Below are 13806 nucleotides of genomic sequence, written 5' to 3' on the forward strand. Positions count from 1 at the left end.
CACCTGTGTTTTCTTCTTCGACCCAGTGGTTATTTAGGAGGGCATTTAATTTTCACGCATTTGTAAATTCTCCAAATTTCCTTCTGTTACTGATTTCTAATTTCATCCTGTTGTGGTTGGAGAACATACTTTGTATGATTTCAACCCCTTTAAATTTACTGAGGCTTTTTATGACACTCTATTTTGAAGTATGTTCCACGTGCGATGGAGAAGAAAGTGTGTACTCTGCTCTCGTTGGGTGGAAACAGTCCACAGATGCCTGTTAGGTCTGGTCGGCTTACAGTGCTGAGTCTCCTATCCACGGCTAGTCACATCTAATTGTGTATCTACTACTGAGAGTCATGTACTGAGGTCTCCAACGATTATAATTGTCTATTTCTCCCCTTCAGTTCATCATGTATTTTGTTCTATGGATTTGGGGGCTCTGTTATCACTTATACTATATTTGATATATACTTTGATTATACTTATATTTGATGTATCTTGAGAGATTCACTCTTTATCATTATAAAATGTTCTTCTAGGTCTCTAAATTTTTGTCTTAACGTCTATTTTGTCTGATCTTAGTATAGCCCCTTCAGCTCTCTTCTGATTACTATTTGCAAGACACATTATTTTTCTTCCTTGTACTTGTTACCTTTTAATCTATAGTCTTTTCAAGACAGTGTACAGTTGGATTTTTTTTAAAAATCCATTCTGCCAACCTCTGCTTTAAAAAAAAAAAAAAATAGGCTCAACACAAGGCTTGAACTCACAACCCTGAGACTAAGACCTGAGATGTTATCAAGAGTCAGACACTCAACCAACTGAGCCACCCAGGTGCCCCCAGTCTCTGCTTTGTAATTCAAGTGTTTAATCCGTTTACATCTAAACTAATTACTGATAAGGTAGGGTTCCTATCTGCCATCTCGCTGTATTCTCCCTGTATCTTGCAGCCTGTCCCTATATTCCTCCATTACTGTCTTCTTCTGTGTTAGTACTTTTTAGTGCACCACTTTAATTCCTTTGTTTCTTCTGCTGTACTTTTAGCTAGTTAATAGTTGCCTAGAGATTATAATTAACACCTTAACACAATCCAGTCTGAGTTAATATGAACTTAATTGTAATAGTATAGAGAAATTTTTCTCCAAAATATGTCGTCTGTTCTCTTCCCCCTCCTTTGTACTATGTCATACAAATTACATCTCTAGGGGCGCCTGGGTGGCACAGCGGTTAAGCGTCTGCCTTCGGCTCAGGGCGTGATCCCGGAGTTCTGGGATCGAGCCCCACATCAGGCTCTTCTGCTATGAGCCTGCTTCTTCCTGTCCCACTCCCCCTGCTCGTGTTCCCTCTCTCGCTGGCTGTCTCTATCTCTGTCAAATAAATAAATTTAAAAAAATCTTAAAAAAAAAAATTACATCTCTATACATTATAAGCCCATCGGTACAGTTTTATTTAAACTGTATTTAAATTAATTAAGATTGTCTTATGCAGTTGTCTTTTAAACCAGATAAAAGACAAAGTTATTTTAAAAAATTATGCTTTTATACTTACCTACACAGTTGTCTTTACCATTACTCTTTATTTCTTCATGTATTCTATTATTTAATGCCTCTCATTTCAGCCTAAAGCACTCCCTTTAGTATTTATTGTAGGGCAGGTCTGCAAACAACAAATTCCCTTGCTCTTGTTTATTTAATAATATCTTAATTTCTCCATTTTTGAAGGGTGCTTTTGCTCTACACACAATTCTTGGTTGACAATCTTTTTCTTTCAGCATTTTGTAGATGTCAGCCCACTGCCTCCTGAGCTCCGTGGTTTTACACAAGAAGTGAGGTGTTAATCTTGAGGATCTCTCAAAAATGATGTCACTTTCCTCACTGCTTTCAAGAGTATCCCTATGTCTTTGTCTTTCAACAGTTTGACTATGGCGTGTCTAGATACTGAGCTCCTTAGGTTTATGCTATCTGGAGGTCATCTTGGATATGCAGACTGATGTTTGTGACCAAATTCAGGGAGTTTATGTCTTCAAATAATCTTTGTGCACCTTTCTCCTATTCCTCTCTTTATAGGACTCTAATTATTGATATATCAGTATGCTAGATGATGTTCCACAGATCTCGAGGCTCTGTTCATTTTTTTTAAGATTTTATTTATTTATTTATTTGAGAGAGAAAGTGTGCAACCAAGAGAGAACAGAAGCAGGGAGGGGCTGAGGGAAAAGGAGAAGCAGACTCCACTGCTGAGCAGGGAACCAACCTGATGCAGGGCTCGATCCCAGGACCCCAGTATCACGACCTGCGCCAAAGGCAGACGCTTAAGAGACTGAGCCACCCAGGCGCCCCTGTTCATTTTTCTTTATTCTGTTTTTCTTCCTGTTCCTCAGATTGGATCTATACTTACCTTGATATTGATCTTAATTTAATTATCTTAACAAACCTACTCTCAAATTCACTGATTCTTTCTTCTGCCAGCCCAAATCTGCTGCTAAGGCCCTCTAGTAAATTTTTCAATTAGTTATTATATTTTCAACTCCAGAGTTTCTATTTGGCTTTTTTTTTTTTTAATAATTTCTACCTCTTCTTTGATATGCTCTATTTGGTGAGTCTCATTTTCATGTTTTTCTTTAATTCTATAGACACAGTTTAAGTTCTTGGAATAGATTTATAATAGCAGATTTAAAGTCCTTGTCTAATAAATTCAACATCTGGACCCTTTCAAGGATAGTTTCTACTGACTACTTTTTTTCCTGTGTATAGACTATATTTTCCTTTCTCTTCGCACATCTCATAATTTTTTATTGAAAACTGGGCATTTTAGGTAATATAATGTGGCAACTCTGGAAATCAAAATGCTCCCCTCCCCAGGGACTGTTGTTGCTGTTTGCTGTTGTTGTTGTTGCGTTTGTTTCTTTAATGACTTTCCTGAACTAGTTCTGTAAAGTCCGTAATTCCCTAGAGTTTACAACTACTGAAGTCCTTGCTCAGTTAACTTAGTGGTCAGTTCACAACTGGTCAGGGGTCTCCTTAAGTGCCTTAAGTGAGTGTCCCAGACATTGCCGAGGAATTCTGTGTGTTGAAGCCTTTCAATACTCGGGCAGATTATAACTCTACCTTTGCCTTCACTTCGTACTTGCACAGGGACTCAAGATTAGCCAGAGGTGAGAGACTGGGCCTTCTCAAGTCTTTCCTAGGCATACATACAATCCTGCACTCACGCAGCTGTCCAGATCCACAGAAATCTGTCAGAGGTTTTCAAAGCCCCCTGGTGGCATATCATTCTCCACATCTTCCTTCGAAGATTTTGGCCACACTCCTGTATGCCCGTAACTGTAATATTAAACAACTGTCACTGACTGCATTCCACAACACACTAGGACACGGCTTTCCCACTGAACAAAGTCAAATAATGTTAAGTTCTGCAAATGGGGCTTTTCCAGAAAGCTGAAGGACTGACCAAACAGTAACAGTGCTCTAAGAACGGGACTTTTTGAGGGGCTCCAAACCCAATCTGTCCTTTTCAGTGGCTGCGAGGCTGCTCGTTTTCACAGCTACATGGTTGTGAAGCTGATTATTTTCAATGCCACTACAAATCATGGGGGAGGAGAAGGAGAGCAGCTCAAGTTCGAGGTTCAACAGTTTCGCTGAATAAATCTTCCTGAGACTGTTTTAATCTTTAGTCATTTCCAGAGCTCTGACAAAGTTGATTTGGACCATTTTGCCACTGTTTTCATTGCTTTTATGGAGGGATGGATCTATGGCGGTTCTCATTCCACCATTCTGAGTAAACAGCAATTCTGCTATAGACTCAAAGCCACTACAAGTAAAGAGTACTTTACCATTCGTGCCCTGTCAATTCTGATTTCTATATCGCCAAAATCCACCCTACCTTTCCATTCCTACGCCCTTGATTCAGACCTTCACCATCTCCTAGACCAAAGCAATTAATCTTTTCCTGATTTTTCTGCCTCTAAGCCTAGTCTAAAATCCACTCTCTGTATTCAAAATTACTGTTCCACTAATAAAAAATAAGTTGCATAGTGTCACTTTCCTGCTTAAAATACATCAGTGGACCACATCTCACAGAGGAGATTCCCCATGATCTGGTTTCAGCCTGTCTCTCCTACCTTGTTCTACTGCCACAACCCCACCTTGACCCACCTAGACACTACTCATACTAAAAACCACCCACAACTTTGTGCGTCCTGCTGTCACTCATGCCTCTCTTCAGTGTGATGCATGGTGCTCCCCACTTTCCTGAATCATCTCCTTACACTGTGAGCTTAGCAAGGCCTAACCCAAGTATTACCCCTGTATTACCATGCCTAACCACTCTCTCCTAAGCTGATTATCACTCGTTTTCACTATTCAGTTCACACCACTTAACACTATGCATTCAAGGGCTTGAGCAACTCTGAGGACAGAGACCATGTCTCATTATTCCCAGTGTTTAGTATGCAAAAGCAAACAAACAAACAAAAAAGCCACAGTCTTTATAATGCTCTACAAAGGCCTTACATACCTCTTGTCTCCCCACCTCCATTACCACTCTGACCTAACCTCCTACTCCCTTCCTTTTGGCTTGCTCTATTGCAGCCTCATAGGCCTCCTGTTTCTTCTATACACTGGTCATCTTCCCCCAACGAAAGCCTTTGTACTTGTTGTTCCCTCTGTCCTACATGTTCTCCCCACTAATTTCTATATGGCCCAGTGCCTTCAAGTCTTGCTCACTGGTTACTTTCATAGCAAGACCAATCCTGGTCACCCTATTTGGAGTTAAAAACCCACAACCCCATATTCCCCACCACCTTCTCTCCTTAATTTCTCTCTATTGTACTTATTGTCTTCCAACGTAAGATATAATTTTCTTTTTATTTTCCATCTCCATCTCCCAGAATGTAAGTAAGCTCCATGTGAGCAGGCGGTGTTGTATGTTTTATTCACTGGTATAGCCTCTGGAACCCAGGACAGCACCTGGAATTTAGTAGGTACTCCATAGATGTTCAGAGAGGAAAGAATGCCCAGCATATAGTACGTGTTAATAACAGCATACATCTGAGTACTTATAATGTGCTAAACTGTCCCAAGAGCTTATATGCAATTGAGCTAAGAAACAACTAACACTGGGGGTGCCTGGGTGGCTCAGTTGGTTAAGCATCCAGCTCTTGGTTTCGGCTCAGGTCAGGATCTCAGGGTCATGAGATCAAGCCCAGCATCAGGCTCTGAGCTCAGCAGGGAGTCTGCTTGAGATTCTTTCTCCCTCTCCCTCTCACTCTCCCTCTGCCCCTCTTGCTCACATTCCTTCTTGCTCTCATAAATAAATAAATAAATAAATAAATAAATAAATAAATAAATCTAAAGAAAGAAAGAACATTGATTAAGCACTAAGACTGCCACCAACACAGGTGATGTTTTTGTCTCCAACAGAAAACTCTCCTTCCAGGTCCTAAGTCTTGTCCATTTCTCCTCCAAAAAAAATATTCTATTCTCACTCTCTCCATTGTCACCGTCTTGTCTGGACTCTCACAACTTTTACTTTCCTCTCCTGGCTCCTTCAACCTATTTTCCACACAGAAGCCAAGGTAATCTTTTACACAGAACTAGCCCGGTTACTTACGTGATTTTCTTTAGCAGCTTCCTACATACCTAAGAGAAACTCAAACTCGGTGCCAGAGCCTTCAAAGCCCGGTGTGTTCTGGCCTCCACCCAGTAATCTGCTTTCATTCTGTGACTCTGCCTCTCATTCACTATGCTCTAGCTGCGCTGGTCTTTCAGGTCCTGAAGCAGCCGTTCTCCCCTCAGGAGGCTGGTCCCAGCTCAACTTCAGGACCCAGGTCACAGGTTGCTTCTTCAGAGAGGCCTTCTAGGAACACTCTACCTAAGTATTCTCTCTTTTAGGCTCCACCATGATGAAGTATACTCTAAAAACTATTTCTATTTTTAAAGTTTGAATTCAGAGTTTAAAGTAACTCTTTGGAAAATGTAAGTATCCAAACTCCTCTGGACTGAGTCAACATTACCAATAAGATAATCTACTGACTTCACCACAAAGAGAAATTTCCACTTACTATATTCAATTACCAGCAAAAAACTGCCTCATCGACACAGATCATGTCTATGGAACAAAATCCTATTAGATGCCTATCTCCTTGCTTTGATTCTGGGTTTCAGAGCATCACAAACGAAACCTGTATATACTGTATTGTTCTGTTTAATGGAGAACAAGATCCTCCCTGCTTGCCTGCTTCAGGTAAGAACTAGAAAAAATGCCACAGAATCACACGGTCTCTTTAAATTCCACTTAGAGGGGCACCTAGGTGGCTCAGTCTATTAAGCATCTGCCTTCAGCTCAGGGCATGATCCTGGAGTCCTGGGATCCGGCTCCCTGCTCAGCAGGGCAGTTTGCTTCTCCCTCTGCCCCCACTCGTGTTCTCTCTCACTCACTCTCTCTCTCAAATAAATCAATAAAATCTAATAAATAAATAAATTCCACTTAGAAACACATGCCAGAGGTGCCTGGGTGGCTCAGTGGGTTAAGTGTCTGCCTTCAGTTCAGGTCATAATCCCAGGGTCCCAGGACTGAGTCCCACATCAGGCTGCCTGGTCAACAGGGGGCCTGCTTCTCCCCTCCCTCTGCTGCTCCCCCTGCTTGTGCTCTCCTACTCTCGCTCTCTCTCAAATAAATAAATCTTAAAAAAAAAAAAAGAAGAAAGAAAAGAGAAGAAACATATGCCAAACAAGCTTTATAATAAGAACTACATTATAAAATTAGATTTATTTTTTTTTAATTTTTAATTTATTTATTTGATAGAGAGAGAGCAGGCGAGCACAAGTAGGCAGAGCAGCAGGCAGAGGGAGAGGGAGAAGCAGGCTCCCTGCTGAGCAGAGAGCCCAATGCAGAACTTGATCCCAGAACCCTGGGATCATGACCCAAGCCGAAGGCAGACGCTTAACTGACTGAGCCAACCAGGCGCCCCTAAAATTAGATTTGATAATAAAAGGTATTACTACTTCATTTGAGAATTAGAAAGTAAAAATACTAAAGTCAAATTATTATTTCCCAAGCTGTGGTTAATCCAAAGTATTAAAAAATGGCCATAAAGGTCATGAAGTCCGTGTGTAAAATATATAAAAATTAGGGGGTAGTTGGGTGGCTCAGTCAGTTAAACATTCAACTCTTTTTTTTTTTTAAGATTTTATTTATTTATTCGACAGAGAGAGAGACAGCCAGCGAGAGAGGGAACACAAGCAGGGGGAGTGGGACAGGAAGAAGCAGTCTCATAGCAGAGGAGCCTGATGTGGGGCTCGATCCCATAACGCCGGGATCACGCCCTGAGCCGAAGGCAGACGTCCAACCGCTGTGCCACCCAGGCGCCCCTAAACATTCAACTCTTGATCTCAGCTCAGGTCTCACCTCAAGAGTTGTGAGTTCAAGCTCCATGTTGGGCTCCATGCTGGCTGGGCATGAAGCCTACTTTAAAAAAAAAAAATGTGTATATATACGTGTATATATATGTGTGTGTATATATATACACATACACACACACACACAGACACACAATATATAAAATTAGTCCAAATCTTACTTAAAAGAAAAAGACTGTATGGTAAGAGCAGTCACCACAATTTGGGATGGAGGAAAGAGATGATCAAGTGGTAACTACTCAGGCTAACAGAGCCTGCAAGAGGGAGAACCAGTAAAAAACAACCCTTTCCAGAGAAGCTGAAAAGGCTCCGGAATTGAAAATGTCAGGTGCGTCAGGAGGTGGACATCAGGAGGAGAGCTAAGTCTATGTAAGGAGCAGCGGGCTCCCTTCAGCAGACCCTGCAGTCAGGCAACCTACTCCCCCAATCCCAGCAGAAGACTAGAGGTTTCCCCCCTGGAAAAGCAGGAACACAGAAGCTCTAGCCCTGGTGACACCAATGAGTGCTGGGATAAGGTGCCACACTAAGAAAAGCACAACTGAGTGAAAGACTCACTGATGGTGAAACACCCCCCCCCCCAGAATAATGGCAGCTGGGCTTACAATACCCACCTACCTTACCAAGCAAGAGATGAGACTGAAGGGTCATTCTGGAAGAGACTGAAGAGACAACTGACACGTAGGTTCCCCCAATGACAGAGACCCCTCATCCATCACCATGCAGGGAGGCCTCCCACCGAAGCGCTGACCATGTTGGCCAATGCTAGTACATGTGAGTGGAGAGACTCCAACCACCAGGCATCTAGGAAGGTCTCGCAGCACGAGCCAGAAACCAAAACAAACCTACAGAAAAGGAAATCAGAGCAAAGAGGCTATACAGAGGAGGAAACTCCACAGCAATGCGTATTCTTGCATAGAGAAAATACAGCTTAAAGAGCCAGATACCACCAAAAAAGGAGCACTTAAACAATAAGAAAGGTCTCAAATTATAAAAGTACTAGCAGAAAGTTTTAAAAGTTCAAAAGAAGGGCTAGAGGACAAAGTTGAAAGTCTCAGAAAATAGGGGCTCCTGGGTGGCTCAGTCATTAAGCGTCTGCCTTCGGCTCAGGGCGTGATCCGGGCGTTCTGGGAAGACCTGCCCAATTACTTACTATGACACCACCTCTTTCCCTGCCGTGCTAGGATCACCACCATTGGGTGATGAATGTCCATGCATATGACCCCCACACAACCCTCTGGCCTTGACCTCAGCTCCTCGCATGATCTGGTCCCCACCACAGCTTTCCCTCCAACAGTCATCCTCTTATCCATGCTCCACTGTAGGCGTCCTACCAGCCCCAACCTTTCAGTCCACTCAACCAGGTAAGCCAACTTTCTGACACCCATTAGCCACCCTGACCCCAGGAAATACGATTTCTTTCTCTTTCCCTCCCTCACTCCCTCTCTCTCTCTCTCTCCCCCACTTCCATCCTCACCCCCTTTTAGCCAGCTTCAACCCCATCACATACATTAAGTCCTGACCCTGTTTCTCCATCTGTGCACTTGCCTGGCAAAACCCTTCCCTGCTGAATCCAATTCTTGGCCAAATGGCACCACACACAGCCTGGAGAGTGTGCCTGGTGAAACCACACACCCAATCTCTGGGCTGGCCTCCAACATGAAGCCCAGGGCGGCCCTGCCCCTCTCTCCTAAATCGCCACCTCACAGCTTCCCCTCTACCCCCAACAGCCCCTCCCTCACTCCCCACACTGGCCGCCAGTAAACCTACTCCCTCCTGACAGCACTCAAGTAATCACTCACACCACCTCCCCCTGCTCCTCAGCTTTTCTCCACCCCTCTACCTTCTCCCTGGCCCTTCTTTCTCTTTCCCAGCAGCCTACAAACATGCTGTACCTCCCCCACCACCCAGGAGTCCTCACCTTCCTCACCTAGTTCAGAGCCTCCTAACCGCTCTGCCTGCTTCCCCGCCCCTCCTCTTCCCAATACCACAATCAGTAATTCTTCCCGAAGGTAAGTCCCTTCTCTGCCCACCGCAGTCTCCCCCCACACTGGCTCCACTCACTGAGGATGAAAGCCAGAGCTCTCAGAATAGCCTACGAGATCCCCATCATCTCCCTTGCCCCCTGCACCCAACTCTTACTCCAGCCATACTGTCCGCCAGCACTGCCGGGTATGCCTGACCCCCAACTGCACTATCTAAACTGAAATTCCCTTTTTCTGCTTTGTCTCCCCTTGATATACTATGCAATGCACTATGTATCTTTCTATTATACTTATGTCTACCTCACTAGAATGTAAGTAAGCCACATGAGGATATTCTTATTTATTTTGCTCACTGTGCAAAACTGCCACTCGGTGAACTGATTAACAAATGAATTAAACTTACAAAAAAATACTTTTTTGACCCACTGTGATAAGCAGAATACCACCATACCCCACCCCCCACCCCACAAAGATGCCCACACCCTTATACTAGGACCTTGTAGGATATCTTCCATGGCAAAAGGAACTCTGCAGATGTAATTAAGATAGGGGATTTATCCTGGATCCTGCAGATGGGCCCAATCTAATCACATGAGCCCTTAAAAGCAGAGAACTCTTTCTGCCTCGAGGCAAGAGGTGAGGGGGGGAGTCTCCATTTGCTGGAGGGGCCTCATGGGAGGCTTGAGGAGGAATGTGGGCAGGCTCTAGGAGGGGAGCCAGCAAGGAAAGGGGACCTCAGCCCCACGTTATAAGGACCGATTGGAAGCAGCTTCACCACCAGAGTCTCTAGAAAGGACACCCTGATTTCAACCTTGTGAGACTCTAGGCAGAGGACCCTGCTGAGCCAGGCTGTGCACGGCTTCTGTCTACAAACATGAGATAGCACAGGAGTGCAGGTCTGGGCTGCTAATCTGTGTTAACTTGTTGCAGCAGCAAGAGAGCACTAAGACACCCTCTGCATCCTGCAGTCACCATCTCATTTCTTTCCTCTTTACAGCAAAACTCCCCAAGGGCTGACACTCAACGTTTCCCAATTATTCTCCCTTAAACTACCCCATCCGGTTTACCTCTGCTCAGTCCATTCAAGTGACCCACCAGACTGCTTCCTCCTCACTGGCCTGTGCTCCTCCCACCTGAACATGTCTCTCCCCGACTGTTTCAAGTCCGCATGCATGGAGCTCCGGCCATCTTCCTAGAGAGCTGGGCCAGCGCTGTGCTTCGGAGAGAAGACTTGGAGCCAGGTAGCCTGAGTCTGAATCCCTGTTCTACCACTTCATAGGCACTCATGTGGCCTTGGGCTCGGGTTCCTCATTTATGAAACAGGGAGAACACAGCACCTACTGTAAAGAATTATCGTGACTATCAGATATGTAAATGAAGGTAGCGGGCTTGGAAGCACGCCAGGCACACAGCAAAGCTACAGGAGTGAGAGCTATGCTCTGATGATTTCCACTCACTCCCTCGGCGAGCTCCCAGTCTCATGGCTTTAAACAACACCTACAAGGAATGCCCCTGTATTTTTACCTCTAGCCCAGACCTCTTCTCTGAATTCCAGTCTTAGATATCCAACTGCAGATTAAACATCTCTCCCCAAAACCTAATGGCGATGAACAGGGACGTGATTTACCCTCCCACCTCAGGCAACTAAAAACCTAGACAAACAATAGTTTGCAGAAGCTGGACAACAGACTATGGACAAGCGTGATCACTGAGAGACAGAAAACAAACAAGATGAGCCTTACAACTGCTCCAGCTTACTGCTTGGGGAGGGGGCACCCAAACAGAGCCCTAAGGCCTCCCTAAAGTGAGGAGACAGACCAAGGAGGCTAGAATGTGCAGGGCAGAACACTGGAATAGAGCCTCCTGCAGGGAGAGTAGAGTGCCGGAGAGCTGCAGAGGGGTCCTGGCATCTCCGTCTCATTACCGATCTGCCCAAGCAAGACAGGATGATCTTGAGGCTGTGGAAAGAGCCACTGGAAAGAAGCCAGAGGGTAAACCATGGAAGGTAGCACAGGGCCAGCAAGCCAGAGGGGAACCTCATAAAACACAGGGCATGGAGCGGAGTTCTGGGAAGGAGCACGATCCCTCAAGAGTGGGGTGAAATCAGCTCCTGACTAAAGGCTGCCCTGGTCCCTCCTTGTAAGAATCAAGCAGTTTCCAGATGGCTCAGCTTCATCCCAGAGCAAAGCTCAAGGATATTTAAAGAAATACAACAATATTCAGGACTGACAAGGTGAAATTCACGATGTCTGGCATCCAATAAAAAATTACAGATATGCAGGGGGCCTGGGTGGCACAGTCAGTTAAGTGTCTGACTCTTGGTTTTAGCTCAGGTCATGATCTCAGGGTCTCGAGATGGAACCCCGCATCAAGATGGAACCCCACATCACATCAGACTCCCGGCTTAGCAGGGAGTCTGCTTAGGATTCTCTCTCCCTCTCACTCTGCCCGTCCCTACTCACACTCTCTCTCTCTCAAATAAATAATCTTTTTTTTTTTTTAAGATTTTGTTTATTTATTTGAGAGAGAGGGAGAGAGCACACAAGCACAGGGAGGGGCAGACAGAGGGAGAAGCAGGCTCCCCACTGAGCACGGAGCCTGATGTGGGGCTCCACCCCAGGACCCTGGGATCATGACCTGAGCCAAAGGCAGACACTAACTGACTGAGCCACTCAGGCGCCCCAATAAATTAATCTCAAAAAAAAAAAAAACAAGGGGGCGCCTGGGTGGCACAGCGGTTGGGCGTCTGCCTTCGGCTCAGGGCGTGATCCCGGCGTTCCGGGATCGAGTCCCACATCAGGCTCCTCCGCTGGGAGCCTGCTTCTTCCTCTCCCACTCCCCCTGCTTGTGTTCCCTCTCTCGCTGGCTGTCTCTGTCTCTGTCTAATAAATAAATAAAATCTTTAAAAAAAAAAACAAAAACAAAAACAAAGAACAAAACAGGGGCACCTGAGTGGCTCAATCAGTTCGTGTTTGCCTTCGGCTCAGGTCACGATCCCAAGGTCCTGGGATCGAGCCCCACATTGGGCTCCCTGCTCGGTAGGAAGCCTGCTTCTCCCTCTCACACTCCCCTTGCTTATGTTCCCTCTCTCGTTGTCTCTCTCTGTCAAATAAATAAACAAAATCTTAAAAAAAAAAAAATACACGTTCTTCAAGCTACCTGACCAAACCACATTCTTTGACATTGAGAACCCTCTCCACTCTCTGTTCCTTTTCCCTAATTTATTTTTCTCCACAACAGATCAACAAAAAGATGAATGGATGGAGATAAATAGATACATGTTTTTCTCATTTATTTTGTCTGTCTATTCTCACAAGAATTTAAGTTCTGAAAGTATAGGAATTTTGTCCATTTGGTTAATCACTGAATCCCCAGTGCCTAGAATAGAATAATGCCTGGCACACGGCAGGCACTCAATAGATTTCTCAAATGAATGACCAAATGAATTGTACGATGACATCAGAAAACAGAATCCAGAAAGATAAATAAATTTTGAAATATATAGCTTCAAAATACACTTCACTCTTGGGGCTGCACCAAAGTTATAGCAAAAACAAGAACACTGTATGAAGAACTCTGTTTTCTTGACTACTTAATATTAAACAGATTTAAATTACATCTACAGCAAATACTGCATTAAAGAATATACATCAGACATCAGCACCCAACAGAAGAGCATTTCCTGTCCCTCTGTGACCAGCATCTGTGCAAGGGGCCCACACCTCCATCCCGTGGAAGACAATCTCAAAAAGGCCAGGCCTCAGGAACTGAACAACTTGGCACAAACAGACCGTCAGACAATCACCTTCCCGCCTCCATCTTCCTCCACATTCTCAGTGCTTGGGGAAGCTAGGTGTGCTACGTTATGGAAGGACAACTCTAATTGTGGTTAAATAATAAGGCAACAAAAGTTTTAAAAAGATAATTACATGAACAGAAGCTACAAGCCCATTAAAAGAAATAACTGAAGTTGTGAGGAATGTGTCCTATGGAAGAAAGGCCTATTGAAGACTTGTGGATGGAGGCATGTTTCCATATCCCCTGGAACAGTTCAGCATGAACTCAATCACAGAGGACTCTGATTCTCACAGGCACAACAAGGCTCAAACTCAGGTTCTGATCTGGTTGTGCCATACCTGACGTTAAAAAAAAAAAAGTGGGAGGTCGCCTGGGTGGCTCAGTGGGTTAAGCGTCTGCCTTCAGCTCAGGTCATGATCCTGGAGTCCCGGTGGAGCCTGCTTCTCCCTCTCCCTCTGCCCCCCCCACCCCCGCTCATGAGCACTCTCACACTCTCTCTCTCTCGCTCACTCTCCCTCTCAAATAAATAAACTCTTAAAAAAAAAAAAAAAGCCACAGAACTGTATTTTTCAGTAGCAATAAATGCAATCCAAAAGTGTTCCAAAACTGGGGCGTCTGGGTGG

The 13806-nt window shown here is 44.6% G+C and overlaps 1 protein-coding gene across 6 annotated transcripts in view; it reads right to left on the bottom strand.

Moving 5' to 3' along the window:
- The window catches only part of AP2A2 (adaptor related protein complex 2 subunit alpha 2), an 84364-nt gene that overhangs the window by 62084 nt on the left and 8474 nt on the right, over positions 1–13806 (bottom strand). The gene's annotated exons all lie outside the window — the stretch shown is intronic.

This window comes from Ursus americanus, chromosome 24 (genome assembly GCF_024610735.1).
Source record: "Ursus americanus isolate L20-20 chromosome 24, mUrsAme1.1.p, whole genome shotgun sequence".
Classification (NCBI taxonomy): domain Eukaryota; kingdom Metazoa; phylum Chordata; class Mammalia; order Carnivora; family Ursidae; genus Ursus; species Ursus americanus.